The sequence below is a fragment of the Leopardus geoffroyi genome, chromosome A1 (genome assembly GCF_018350155.1).
Source record: "Leopardus geoffroyi isolate Oge1 chromosome A1, O.geoffroyi_Oge1_pat1.0, whole genome shotgun sequence".
Classification (NCBI taxonomy): domain Eukaryota; kingdom Metazoa; phylum Chordata; class Mammalia; order Carnivora; family Felidae; genus Leopardus; species Leopardus geoffroyi.
In genome coordinates, this window is record NC_059326.1 from 220,074,240 (window position 1) to 220,087,180 (window position 12,941).

Below are 12,941 nucleotides of genomic sequence, written 5' to 3' on the forward strand. Positions count from 1 at the left end.
TACTAGACAAAACTCCAAAATGTAATTCCTTTCCTTGCCTTACTTTGCATTCTATTCTCTTCTTTTCGAAAAAAATGACAGCTACACTGAGGCAATCTGACTTACACGGGAAAGAAATACTCTCAGTCATATTTGTGTCACAGAGATGATTCTTAATTGGCTGCTTGTACACACTTTTTTTTTTTAGCTTATTTTTCCCTTCAAGTTGAAAGAAGAGCCAATTTATCTACCTGTTGAGGCTTCACATTAGCTGGCAGTTTTCATTCCAACAGGTAAAATTATTGTGTCATTTACAGGTGAGAGGAATGAAGTACAAACTAAAGGTTATGTGACATATCTTGTGTTAAACGGCTAGTGGTTTTGAGGCTAAGGTTTAAATTCAGCCATTTTCCAAAAGATAGCATCCGCTTCTATACTGTCCCTCACATCTGTTATCTTCTGCCCATAGCACTTCTCTCTGTGGGGCTTAAATACCAATCTATATGGCATAGAAGTGGGATAGACTTTATCCCATGCCCCCATCATCCTCATCAATCATTATTATGCGTTTCTTCAGAGCTAATCCCTCTTCTATATTTTGGTGACAAATGAAGTTCTTATGCTCATATTCTCACTGATATGGTTATCTGGAAGTAGATGCCATTAACATTTCTTCTACACCCACGGGCAAGTCCAAGTTTTTCTTACACTGCCAGAACAGCTCATAATACATATGCAAATCTCCAAACATATGACAAATTTGCATTTTTGCAGTGGTATTGACTTTTTTTTTAAGATAATGCACACATGTTAAGTCTAGGGTTATATATATGCATGTTTGTGTGACCACATCATACATTTTTCATAGCACTTTGAATTAGAGTGGAAAAATATTTTAAGTGGCATAATATGATAGATATATTTATTGTGTATTTTCCCCTAAAATACTGTCTTTAATTAAACATTATCATATTTTTGTACCCATGCCTGTCAATTAGCAGAAATATTTAAAATGAACATGGGAGGACCCAGCACTGAAGATCCTAAGGCAGTATGTCTGGGAGAGATCCTTTCTCTCTCTCTCTCTCTCTCTCTCTCTCTCTCTCTCTCTGTCTCTCTGTCTCTCAGTTCTGTAGTGTATTTTGATGCTTTAGGTGAATACACCAATGCTTTCTTAATTTTTTTTTTAACGTTTATTTTTATTTTAGAGAGAAAGAGACAGAGCGTGGGCAGGGGAGCAGAGAGAGAGGGAGACACACAATCTGAAGCAGACTTCAGGTTCTGAGCTGTCAGCACAGAGCCTGACGCTGGGTTCAAACTCATGAACAGCGAGATCGTGACTTGAGCCTAAGTCGGAGGCTCAACTGACTGAACCACCCAGGCACCCCATTCACTGCGTTCTTTAACAGGTCTGTGGTAGGCAAAATATTGGTTCCTCAAAATCCCAATGTCTTAATTCAAGGAAACTGTGAATATATTACCTTGACATGTCAAAAGGGATTTAGTATATATGATTAAGATTAAAACCGAGATAAGAAAATTATCTTAGATTATCCTGGTGGTCCTAAAATAATCTCATGAATTCTTAAAAGCAAAGAATCAATCAATCCCAGCTATGGTCAGAGGTAGCAATCTTCATAGCTATGGTCATAGGGAGCTATGGAAGGAAAGGGCCAAGGAATGTTGTGACCTCAAGAAACTGGAAATGCAAACAAATGGATTCTCTCTTAAAGCCTCCAAAAAGGAATGCAGCCTCACCTACTCATTGATTTTAGCCCAAATGAGACCTGTGTTAGACTTCTAACTTATAGAATTGAAGACATTAAGTCTGTATTGTTTTAAGCCACTAAACTTGTGGTAATTTGTAACAGCAACAATAGAAAACTAATATGCTGTCTTTATAACTTATATATAACTTCATTTTAACACCTGATTGTTTCTTATTTCTTTTTAGATGGATCTCTTTGTATTAAAAACCAACCACACCAAACAAAACAAAACAAACAAAATTTTTAAAAAAAGACACCTAAGGCCAGCATCCACTTATTTTACAAAGCATGAAATTTCAGTGTTTTACATAATTGTGAATGGTGAGTAGAGTTTCTTATTATTCCAAAATTGGCAACTAGAATACACAGCTCAGGATAGAGGATATGCTTCCCAATTTAATACTAAAGAAAGTCACAGATAAAAATTTGTGGTGTCAGAAGAAAGGACACTATTGCCTCTCCCTACTACTTGGTGCCTAGTGAACTATAGAAACTAACCATTCTCATTCTTATCTGGGGACAGCACTTTGAAAGGAAGTTCCTTATAGTTTGACATGGTTCAGGAAGGCTGGGTGGTTCAATAAGTTAAGCGTCGGACCTCAGCTCAGGTCATGATCTCATGATTCGTGGGTTTGAGCCCCGGGCCGGGCTCTGTGCTGACAGCTTGCTAAGGGCCTGGAGCCTGCTTCAGATTCTGTGTCTTCTCTCTCTGTACCCCCCCACCCCCCCACTCACACTCTGTCTTTGTCTCTCAAAAATAAGTAAGTGTTAAAAAAGTTAAAAAAAAAAAAAAGATTTTGACATGGCTCCCTTTGAAAGTACTTTTTGTGTTTCTTTGTGGGTATTTCTGATGGCAGGAGAATTGTCATTTGGCCTGCATCAGTTGGATAGTGTATCTGAGTAGAAATGGGTAGAAACTGTATTCTTCATCAGATATATCCTTATATCCTTAGCATAGGGCTTGGTCTAAAGAAAGCATGCAATAATTGTGTCATGAATCTGTGCTCTAATGTAAAACAACATGCATTAATTAAATGTGGAGGAAATGAGCTTTATATCCCTAAATATAAATTATAGAATTTCCATTTAAGTAATGCACCTTTCAATGTAAAATTAAAAAAAAATGCCATATCTTATGCATACATATGCAGAAAAAAGCTAATTGCCAGAAAGACAAGATGGTCATATTCAGATTTAATAATTACACAGACATGACCGAATTAACTGATAATGAGAATGAGGATAAATATGGACTTTTATTACTATGTGATAAACGGTTTAAAATTTTGTTTTACCACAGTCACACTTTCAAAAATATCATATTTGTAGTCAAATGACCTTTTCTAGGAAACAAAAGTATGTATGGCTACATAAATATTTTGCAAAATGGTTTTACACTTAGGTAGCTTTTCTATTTAAAATTCATTATTTTGTACCCTTATATTTCAAAAGATATACTATCTAAAAATGAGTAGTCACTTAAAATTGGTTATTTTCTAAAGTCAATATATGACACAAGGTAATTAAAATGAAATAGAACACCTAGAGTAGTTCAAAATCAAACTACTTATATCCAGCTTAGAATAATGACCATATTACTAGGTAATAGCTTTTCAAATAATGTACTCTGTTTTGATATAAGAATAAGGTGGTTCCATGTTAAGTGTGGAGCCTGCTTAAGATTCTCTCTCCCTCACTTTCTGCCTTCCTATAAATAAATAAATAAATAAATAAATAAATAAATAAATTTCCGGGGGTGGGGGGGAGAGGTCTACTTTGTGAGAGACAATGTCCTAAGAATAAGAAGGCAAGTCACAGAATGGGAGAAAATATTTCCAAGATGCACATCTAATGAAAGATTATTATCCAAAACATATAGAATTCTTAACATTCAAACTTAAGCAAATAAACTATGATTAAAAAATAGGGCAAAGATCTTAAGTGACACCTCATCAAAGAAGGTATACAGATGGAAAATAAGCATATAAAAAAATGTCCTGTCCCATACATCATCAGAAAAATGAAAGTTAAACAATAAGATACCACTACACAACTCTTAGAATGGCCAAAATCAAGAACACTGACAACACCTAATGCTGGCAATGATTCGAACAATAAGAACTCTCACACATTGCTGGTGGGAGTTAACATGGTACAGCCACTTGGCACTCGAGAAGTGAAGTATTACTGCTTTTTATTTATTTTTTGTTTATTTATTATAAGCTTACTTATTCATTTATTTTGTTTTAAATAATTTATCTTCAGTGAGATATCAAATTGTTCATCGATCTGGAATCGTTCTTCATATTTTTAAACTACTCTTCTCACTACTCAAAAAAATAGTGTATTAAAAAAAAAAAAAAAAAAGACTTGGCAGCTATACACTGGGACTGGTTCCTTAGCAGCCATTTCTTGTCCAACCAAATAGCCGATTGGTAATTGGAGCCAACCAGAGCTGCACTGGGGATGGATGGTGACAGTGTTACTGTGATAAATGTGATAGAGTGATAGATGCTTCTCAACTATGCATTCTGTACACTACATTGGAGGAAGTCATGTTACACTACCTCATGATGATACTGAAGACAGCATGAATGATCAAGAAGACATAAATGGTTCAAAGTAAAGTTTCAAAGAGAAACATATATTTTCCAATTGGAAATGTACCTAGGATGATGAAAAGTGCCATACCTCAAATGGGAAAGATTGGAAAAGATGCCCAAGAATGTGTTCAAGAATGTGTGAGTTCATTAGCTTTATTATAGGTGAGGCAAGTGAAAGATGCCATCAAGAAAAATAGAAGGCAGTCGAGAAGATATTGTCTTTTCCATGTCTACCTTAGGCTTCAACAGTTATGTAGAACCGCTAAAATTATACATTCAGAAATTCAGAGAGGCTATGAAAGGAAAGAAAAGAATTGGGGGAACAGTCACAGCTATAGAAGGACTAAGTGACGAACTTATAGAGGAGGCATTTACCAACCAGTTACCAGCTGGCCTAATAACCGCAGATGGTCAGCAACTAAATATATTGTGTTTTTTTTGTTTGTTGTTTGTTTTTGTTTTTGTTTTTTTGGGGGGGAGGGGCAAAAGTGAATGAGGGGCAGAGAGAGGGAGAGGGAGAGAGAGAGAACAAAGTGGGGCTCACCCAGGGCTCACGTTTTTACCTTAAGTGGGGCTGGAGCTCACCAGAATTGGGGCATCAGCTCACCTGAAGCACAAGTCAAGCTCACCTGAAGTGGGAGTCATGCTCACCTGACATAGGCTCAAACTCACCAACCGTGAGATCATGACCTGAGCCAAAGTCAGATGCTTAACGATTGAGTCACCCAGGTGCTCCCAAAATGTGTGATTTATACAACATGATATCAACAGATTTATGTTCTTCAGCAAATTCAGTTTTCACGACCTAAAGAAATGGTGGAATGGGGAGTGTCAGAGAAGCAAAAGGGTCTGTGTGATTCTGGGACAGACATTTAGAAGGAAAAGAGGAGAAAAGATGTCTCTGTATAGTAAATAGCTATAATGTAGCTTTCCGATGCTTGATTAATTGAGGTGTCAATTCTTACTTGAGAGAATCCTTTTCATGAATGATTTTAAAGAAAAATTGGATTTGCAAGGTATAAGATATTTTTGTTTTCTCTGAGAGTTTGTTGCTCTGTATGACTCCTGTATGCATGGTATATTGCAATTTGTTACTGACAGTGATTTGTAGATAGTTTCTTACTTTCATATTGAGTCATGTTTCTTTTGTAATTCAAGTTAAGCAGCTCGGTTAATTTATGATGTTTGTTATCTTAATAAAATATAAGGGTAGGGTTCACTTTGGGAAAAAAAAAAGTAAGAATTTCTCAAAAATCAAAGTCAATAAAATGATGAGAATGTAACTTAGCTTTTGAACAGCTGTTCTAAGTTCACAAATAAGTCTATAGGCTCAGCAATTTCCAACCAGTTTCTAATCAATAACTAATCAACCTCACTTCTATATCTATAATTTATGTTTTAATTTGTAAAGCAAGATTTTATTCCTTTTATTTTGCTTCTCTTTTAACCATTATTTTGTAATCTAGTATTTCTATGTGTCTGAGGCATAAAGGAGGTAATAATGTTTGTGGAGATGCCGAAACAGTTTTCTGGTTCAGATATTTTGGTCATTAATATTTGTATATTTTTATTTTCTTTGTGTTTATTTGCTTGTTTGATTTTCTTTTAGAAGGAGCTGAGTGACTGAGTTATTTAACATTGGAACAAAATTTGGAGTCAATTTCCAATAGATAAAATGTATAGTACCAATCAATCACTTGATTTACTTCATATGTTCACCAATATTTATTGCATAAAAAAATCCATGGCTATCTCAAATCCACTTTTCCAATTCTTTCATATTTACATATACCTTGTCTTTAGATAAACAAAATATCTATCTCAAAGTGTACTCAACATGTTAATGATCAAATGCAAACAGTAGAGCATAACAAATATTTCATAGTAAAAAAACTAAGTCAACTACAGACTTTTTTTAAAGAAAGGCTTCTAAAATAATTATCTGAGTTCATTAACTACTACATTTCCAGAAAAATAGTTCAATACTGAATATTTTCAGAATTCAAGGCAAAAAGGAATGTTGTTAGTGCCTGCTAAGAAACTTCTATGTACAGATCATTAAGAAAGTTTAGAATGGATACTATCACATGAGTCCTAGCAGAAATTACATAAGTAAGCCTTATGTAAACATGCAATAGTAACCATGAATAACAAATCTGTAGGATGGTACAAATCAGTTTTCAAAGAGGTGTCTTAATTATATTGAAATTTGTAAATGGGACCTGCTATTTAATTCAGTCAAACCATTTTTCTGATTGCAAAATCCAAAACAAAAATCAAAATAAAACTAAATTGTTAAATCCTTAAATAGTTCACAAGTGAAATTTTACACTGATATTTTGTAGACCATGACTGTTTTATTCTTTCTTGACTTGTACTTGAATTCAAGCTTAGTGAAAATGTTAGATTTCCTCTTAACACAGGCACACTCCTTTATGCCTTCCTCAGTGCTGGAGAGAGGACTGGGCCCATGTTAACCTTCTCTACCTCACCACTCAAGTCTTCTAAATTAAAGCTGTATTACAGTTGATAGTGAAAATTTCACTTGCATGTTCTGACAAGACTGACACGTCACACTGACAAATTTCCGACTAAAGAGTAGCACATATTTTTCCAGGATTTTTAAAAATGCTTTCCCAAACTTTATGAATAAATTAGAGATATGCGTATTTTATTTTCTGCTCTCTACTTCTTCCTTTCATGTTATTTTGGATCTATTTTCTAACATATGGTGTATGGCCATATATAATAAAATTATAGAGAAGTGTGTCACAAAATTTGCATAGAAAAACTTATTTTCATCCATATGATTTGATACGTAATTCATTAATTGGTATGTTAGGAAGGTGATATGAGTATTTTTTAAAAATCTGTATAAAATCAGTTAAATAGACAAATAAAGCTGATGTCTATAGCCAGAGGAAAAACAGGTCTAAGTAGTACCAATATGATGAGCTTAATTGAAAATGCTTCATTCACTTCTCTTTATATAGCCATGAAGCTAGTAGCATTGGCTTATTATTTATCCTAATTACATTACCATAATTTTTCTCTTTTTAAATGACTCGCCAAAACGTAAATAGGAGACACATTATGCCACCATGTTTACATGTCATAGAAAAATCTAATATTGTATCATGCTTTGGCCAACAATGTTTACCAGAGAAATACTATGTTATAAATAGTCCATAAAACTTTAATAATCCAATATTAAAGAACTTATGTTGAGCAACAACAGAACAAAGTATGGTTGGTGATAGATAAAACATTTAAATTAAAACTTTTCCCCAAAATCAGAGAGCAATATATATGGGAATCAAAAGTTTACTCTGGAGTGTATTCCCATTAATGTTCACAACTACAGATTTGGTTATATTTCATAGACTTCCCTAGAAGGGCAACTAACCCTCACTGACAAGATGCCATCAAATTTAATTTTTAAAAAAAAGTATTCAAAGTATACTTCCCATAATTGGGTAAAGTAAGCTGAAGCTGAAGACAACTTTTTAAAAGGGTGATTTATTGAAGCACGACGGACATACAAAACCTGTAGATATTTAACATATACTAGTTGATGTGTCTGAGCTAAATATACATCTGTGAAACCATCATTACCATCAATGCTATAAACTCACTCATCACCTGTGAAAGTTTCCTCCTTTGTGTATTGTTTGTTTTTTCCTTTTGTGGCAAGAGCAGTTAACATAAGATGTACACACATAAGTAAGTTTATAATACAATATTTGTCTACAGAGACATTTAATTGATTAATAGTAAAATGCCCAATTATTAATTAGAATAAAGTGTTACAGCTAATAATTGTTAAGTAAAAATGTGTCAGATTCTGTGCTACGTGTTGGAATAAGAATGATGCCTCAAATACTTTTCCAGATGAAGAGATGAGAATTCAGGTTTACTAGGTTTTATTTCAAGATGCCTGTGGAGATATCTAAAATGTATATGCCCATTATAAATTGGTTATATGCGAAAAATCTGATTTACAAGTCATATTTACAGTGTCAAGAAACACTGATTTACAAATCATATTACAAAGATGACCTTTGAAGATGTAAAAGTGGATGAGATTTCTGTGAGAGAGTACAGTAGAAAATGGAAGAAAGTTCAAGTAAAACAAGGAATACCATCACTTAGGGATAAGTGCAGATGAGAGCATCTTTGAATAAAATTGTGGCCAATAGTAGTAAATGAATTTATCAACCATTTTCTATAAGTGACTTATTTTTGAAATTATTTTTACACTTAAATTTAGGAGGAGAGTATATGGAAGAAGTGTATTTGAACCGGAATAAGGAAAAAATGTGTGTCTTACTCTTTGAAGATATTTGTGGACAATGGCAGTAGGTAAAGTACAGTTGCTTGAACATAGCTAAATGGGACATCTGGTGGAGGGTACGTTTTCCCTGATATTAAAGTATTTGAGTATATTATATATATTGGAGGGGCATGTTTTAAGGAGGTGATGGGGCTTTAGAAAAGAAGAAATAGTCAACAGAACCAGGTAGAATGAGTTGCCAGTATGCCATATTACTAACCCATAATAAACCATCTTAGCATATTGCTTTCTAATGTATTTAATCTATCTTCACTTAGTTTTTGCATGTATGTATTTTGAAAATAGTCAAGTCTTGTGGGGAATACCTATGTAAGTTGTAGTCAATAGCACAATTTTCAGAATCAACTGTAATTATTTAAGAAACATTTATACCATAAAAGCTGATCATTTGATTATGACTAACAAACATTAAAACAAAGTGAATGTTTAGGCAGATTCTTTTAACTTATCTTACTGAAAACATTACATGGGGAATATTTGAAAATACTTTTTAAAATATTTTGTGATCTACTTTTATTCTCCCAAGTTGTTTTTCTCATAGTTCCATATTCAATTTGTATTTTAAAGGAAAATTAACCTGTATGGTTCTGAATTCTTTACAACTTATCTCATCACACTGCTTTGCATGAGCTATTTTCTATCTGTAAATTTTCCAAATCTCTTAAAAGCCCTTTATTCTATGTTGCACAAAACTATTTTATCTACAGTTTAAGTCAAGGCTGAAAGCACTCAAATTTCTTTGCAAATGAAAAGCTTATTGAGTTAGAATGAGTTGGAAACACTTCCTATTAAAATGTATTTGAATATATCTGAAAATTGTTATACCAGAAAACAATTTGTGAATTTTAACTTATTCTGAACTTTTCCCCAAAATATTTAGAATAATATGATTGTTAACTAAAAATATGTATATTTCTTTGAAAGTACAAGTATTTTCTTCCTCAGTCCAAATATGGATGTTTCTGATTTATAATAATTGGAGTCATTTTTCACAATGCATTGGACTGCTCAGAATAAAATAGCATTAGTTTATAGGCTCAACACAACTGTATTTTGCTTTATTTTCCTAAATTTATGAATGCAACATATCACACTACCTAATACCACTCAGAAATGTTCCTCCTCTCAATTTCTATATTATTTACTGCTTTCATTGTTTCGATTCTTATCATAGGCAATGTTGTTATTTCCACATTTTACCCCTTTGCTTTCTTCCAAAATATAAGTGAATTCAGTACAGATTTGTTCTTTACTTCTTTTTAAAAAATTTTTTATGTTTATTTATTTTTGAGAGACAGAGACAGAGCGCAAGCGGGGGAGGGGCAGAGAGAGAAGGAGGCACACAATCCGAAGCAGACTCCAGGCTCTGAGCTGTCAGCACAAAACACGACTTGGGGCTCGAACCCACGAACCCTGAGATCATGACCTGAGCCGAAGTTGGACACTAAACCAACTGAGCCACCCAAGTGCCCCTGTTCTTTACTTCCTTGTGTTCCATAAATGATAAAGACCATAGTTTGTGACTAAAATTAGTACACTAAGTCATTAATTTCTCATATTCTATTTATAGCTAAATATTGAGCTTGGGATCCAAGTATGGTAGTTTTAATTACCTGTGATTTATTAGTTATTAGTGCTTCTTATCTGAGCAAAGGTTTTCTTTATCCTGAGATACATTATCAACCTGAGTGAAAAAAGTGGCTGAGCCAAGGATGCTGTGTTTGCATAAAGAACTGTGGAGACTTGTAGTAAAGAATTTCAATTTGGCTTAAGGAACATAGACAATGCTGTAAATATAAATATTTTATTTTATTCTATTTTTAAATACCATTTTAAAAATGTTTATTTATTTGTTTTGAGAGAGAGAGAGAGAGCGCGCCAGGGAGGGGCAGAGAGAGAAAGAGGGAGCCAGACAATCTCAAGCAGGATCTGGGCTGTCAGCCCAGAGCCCAATGCAGGGCTCGAACTCAGGAACTATGAGAAAATGACCTGAGCTGAAATCCAGAGTCAGATTCTTAACTGATTGAGCCACTCAGGCTCCCCAAATTATAAACATTTTACATCATCGCTTCATGTCTCTCATTTTATTTTCTCCCCAGCCCTCAGTGATTCATAATGTGCAAGATGGCATGTGGTTCACAGTTACACACACATACACACACATGGAGACAGCAGTGAAAAGAAATTTTCTAGAATTTCTATAACTTCATTAGTTCAAAGCATCTGCAGTAGTATCAGCAATGGTTTCAAGAAACAGATATAAAAACTTTGATATATGCATCAAATCTGTTGCTAATTAGTTGATAGTTAATTATAGTAACATATCAAAGACAGCAAGAATATCATCAGTCAGCTCATATCACTGTCATTTACTTGAAAAGGCAAGGAGATTAAGTGTTACTATTCTAGGGAGAAATATCAGTACTATCTGCACCAAATATTAAAAACTGCAGTGTGGATTCCATAATTTATTTGCAGCAATATTGTTTTCAGCAAAATAGTTGCTGTTTCGGGTAAGTGTGGTGACTGAAAATGCCACCAGATAACGATACAGATGGATAAAGTGGCTGACACCAGAATATATCTACAAGAACTACTTTTCAGAGGAAAAGGTAATATCCCCTGTTTCAAAATGACTTGAAAGAGAATGGAACTTTCCAAGAGTGAGAAAAGAATTTCAAAATGTTTGTGATTCTTTCCAGGCTCTATTTTTATCTTGAAACTGTTGAAGACTAGGAAATAGTCTGTTTAGGAAGCACCAAGCAAAAGGAAAAAAAAAAAGCGCAATTTACTAACATTCTTCTGGGTGTAAGAGACATGGAGATTAAGTAGATTTATTCCCTGTGCCTCCAATGGGATTGACAGAGGCTTAAAGAGATTTTTAAAATATGATGTTACATGTATTATGATAGAATACAAATGTTTCTAGTCTTTGTGAAACTCATACATATCTGAGCTGTTAAAGATGAATAAAAGTTACAAAGGCCAAGAAAGCCACCTAATCAAAGAGTGAAAATGACAAGAGCTAACATTCATTTAGTGCTTTCCTGTGGTTGAAGCTCTTCTGAGCACTTGACATAGATCATTCATTAAATCCTCAAAACAACTATATGAGAGGATCCTATTACAACAGTTTTACAGATGGGGAAAACAAGTTTTAGAATAGTCACACAAATTGTACAACATCACAAAACTAATGGCAGAAGAGATGAACTGAAAACCCAGGCAGCCTGACCCCAGAGCCAACACTTAACATTTTTTCTACTAACCAGGTCCTGGAGAACAAAGTCAATTCACCCTACAATATTCAAATTGTTTCTGTCAGTTATTTAAACATTTTTAAAAGTAGGAACAACACTGCGAGATTGATACTCAATATGTTATGGTTTTGTGCTGGGAAATTTTGAGATGGCATAGGACTAAAGGCTGGAACATTGTTTAGAAATAATTTCATATGAAATATGTCAGGGTCTGATTTATGATAGAGCAGTGAGTAGAAAAGGGGATAGAATTGAGATATGGAGATTAAAATTTCTAGGAGTCAATGTTCTATCAGGTGCAGAAAGTAGGTAAAGGATGAAAGAGGATTGGGTAGATGATGTTAAATTTAACTGACAGAAGAAATGCAAGCATAATAAACTTAGAGTGTGATTTGAAAGGTGGGACAGGACAAGGTGATTTGAGTAAATGGAGACTGAAATGTCAGGTGAACATTTACAGTTTGTGCACAACAGACAGTTCAATGTATAAGTCTGAAGTGGAGGGAAAGAAAAGAGTTTGTGAGTTAGATTTCAATTCCTTTTGTTTAATGACTATTACTGAGCAAGTAGTATATTCTGTCAAAGTAAGACAGATAGATGGAAAGACTGGTAGGAAATCATCCCTGTTTTCAAGGATCTAAACATCTGTGAAGATTCATCAGTCTGTGGGTGGAACATGAATTACATTACCCTAGGATAACGTTGGATAGAAAGGCAGAATGGACCAAGTGCAGAATAAAGTGCATACAATAAGGAGACTGATTAAAACAGTAAAATGATTAGAAGAAAACATAACATCTGGGTGTAATGGAAGAAGGATTAGAATACGGGAAATCTCAACAGTGACCCGCACTGCACAATGTCACTATGCAGCATGCTTTTCAGTACTTCTCTCTTGGTTCTTAGTTAGCAAAATTTATCTGCAATCTTAGAACCACTTTACCTATTCAAGAATACACTCTAAATGTGCACCAAA

General features: G+C 34.1%; 1 pseudogene; it reads left to right on the forward strand.

Annotated features, from left to right (window-relative positions):
* Positions 1 to 3,897: 3,897 nt before the first annotated feature.
* Positions 3,898 to 12,941, forward strand: part of LOC123583408 — a 97,932-nt pseudogene continuing 88,888 nt past the window's right edge.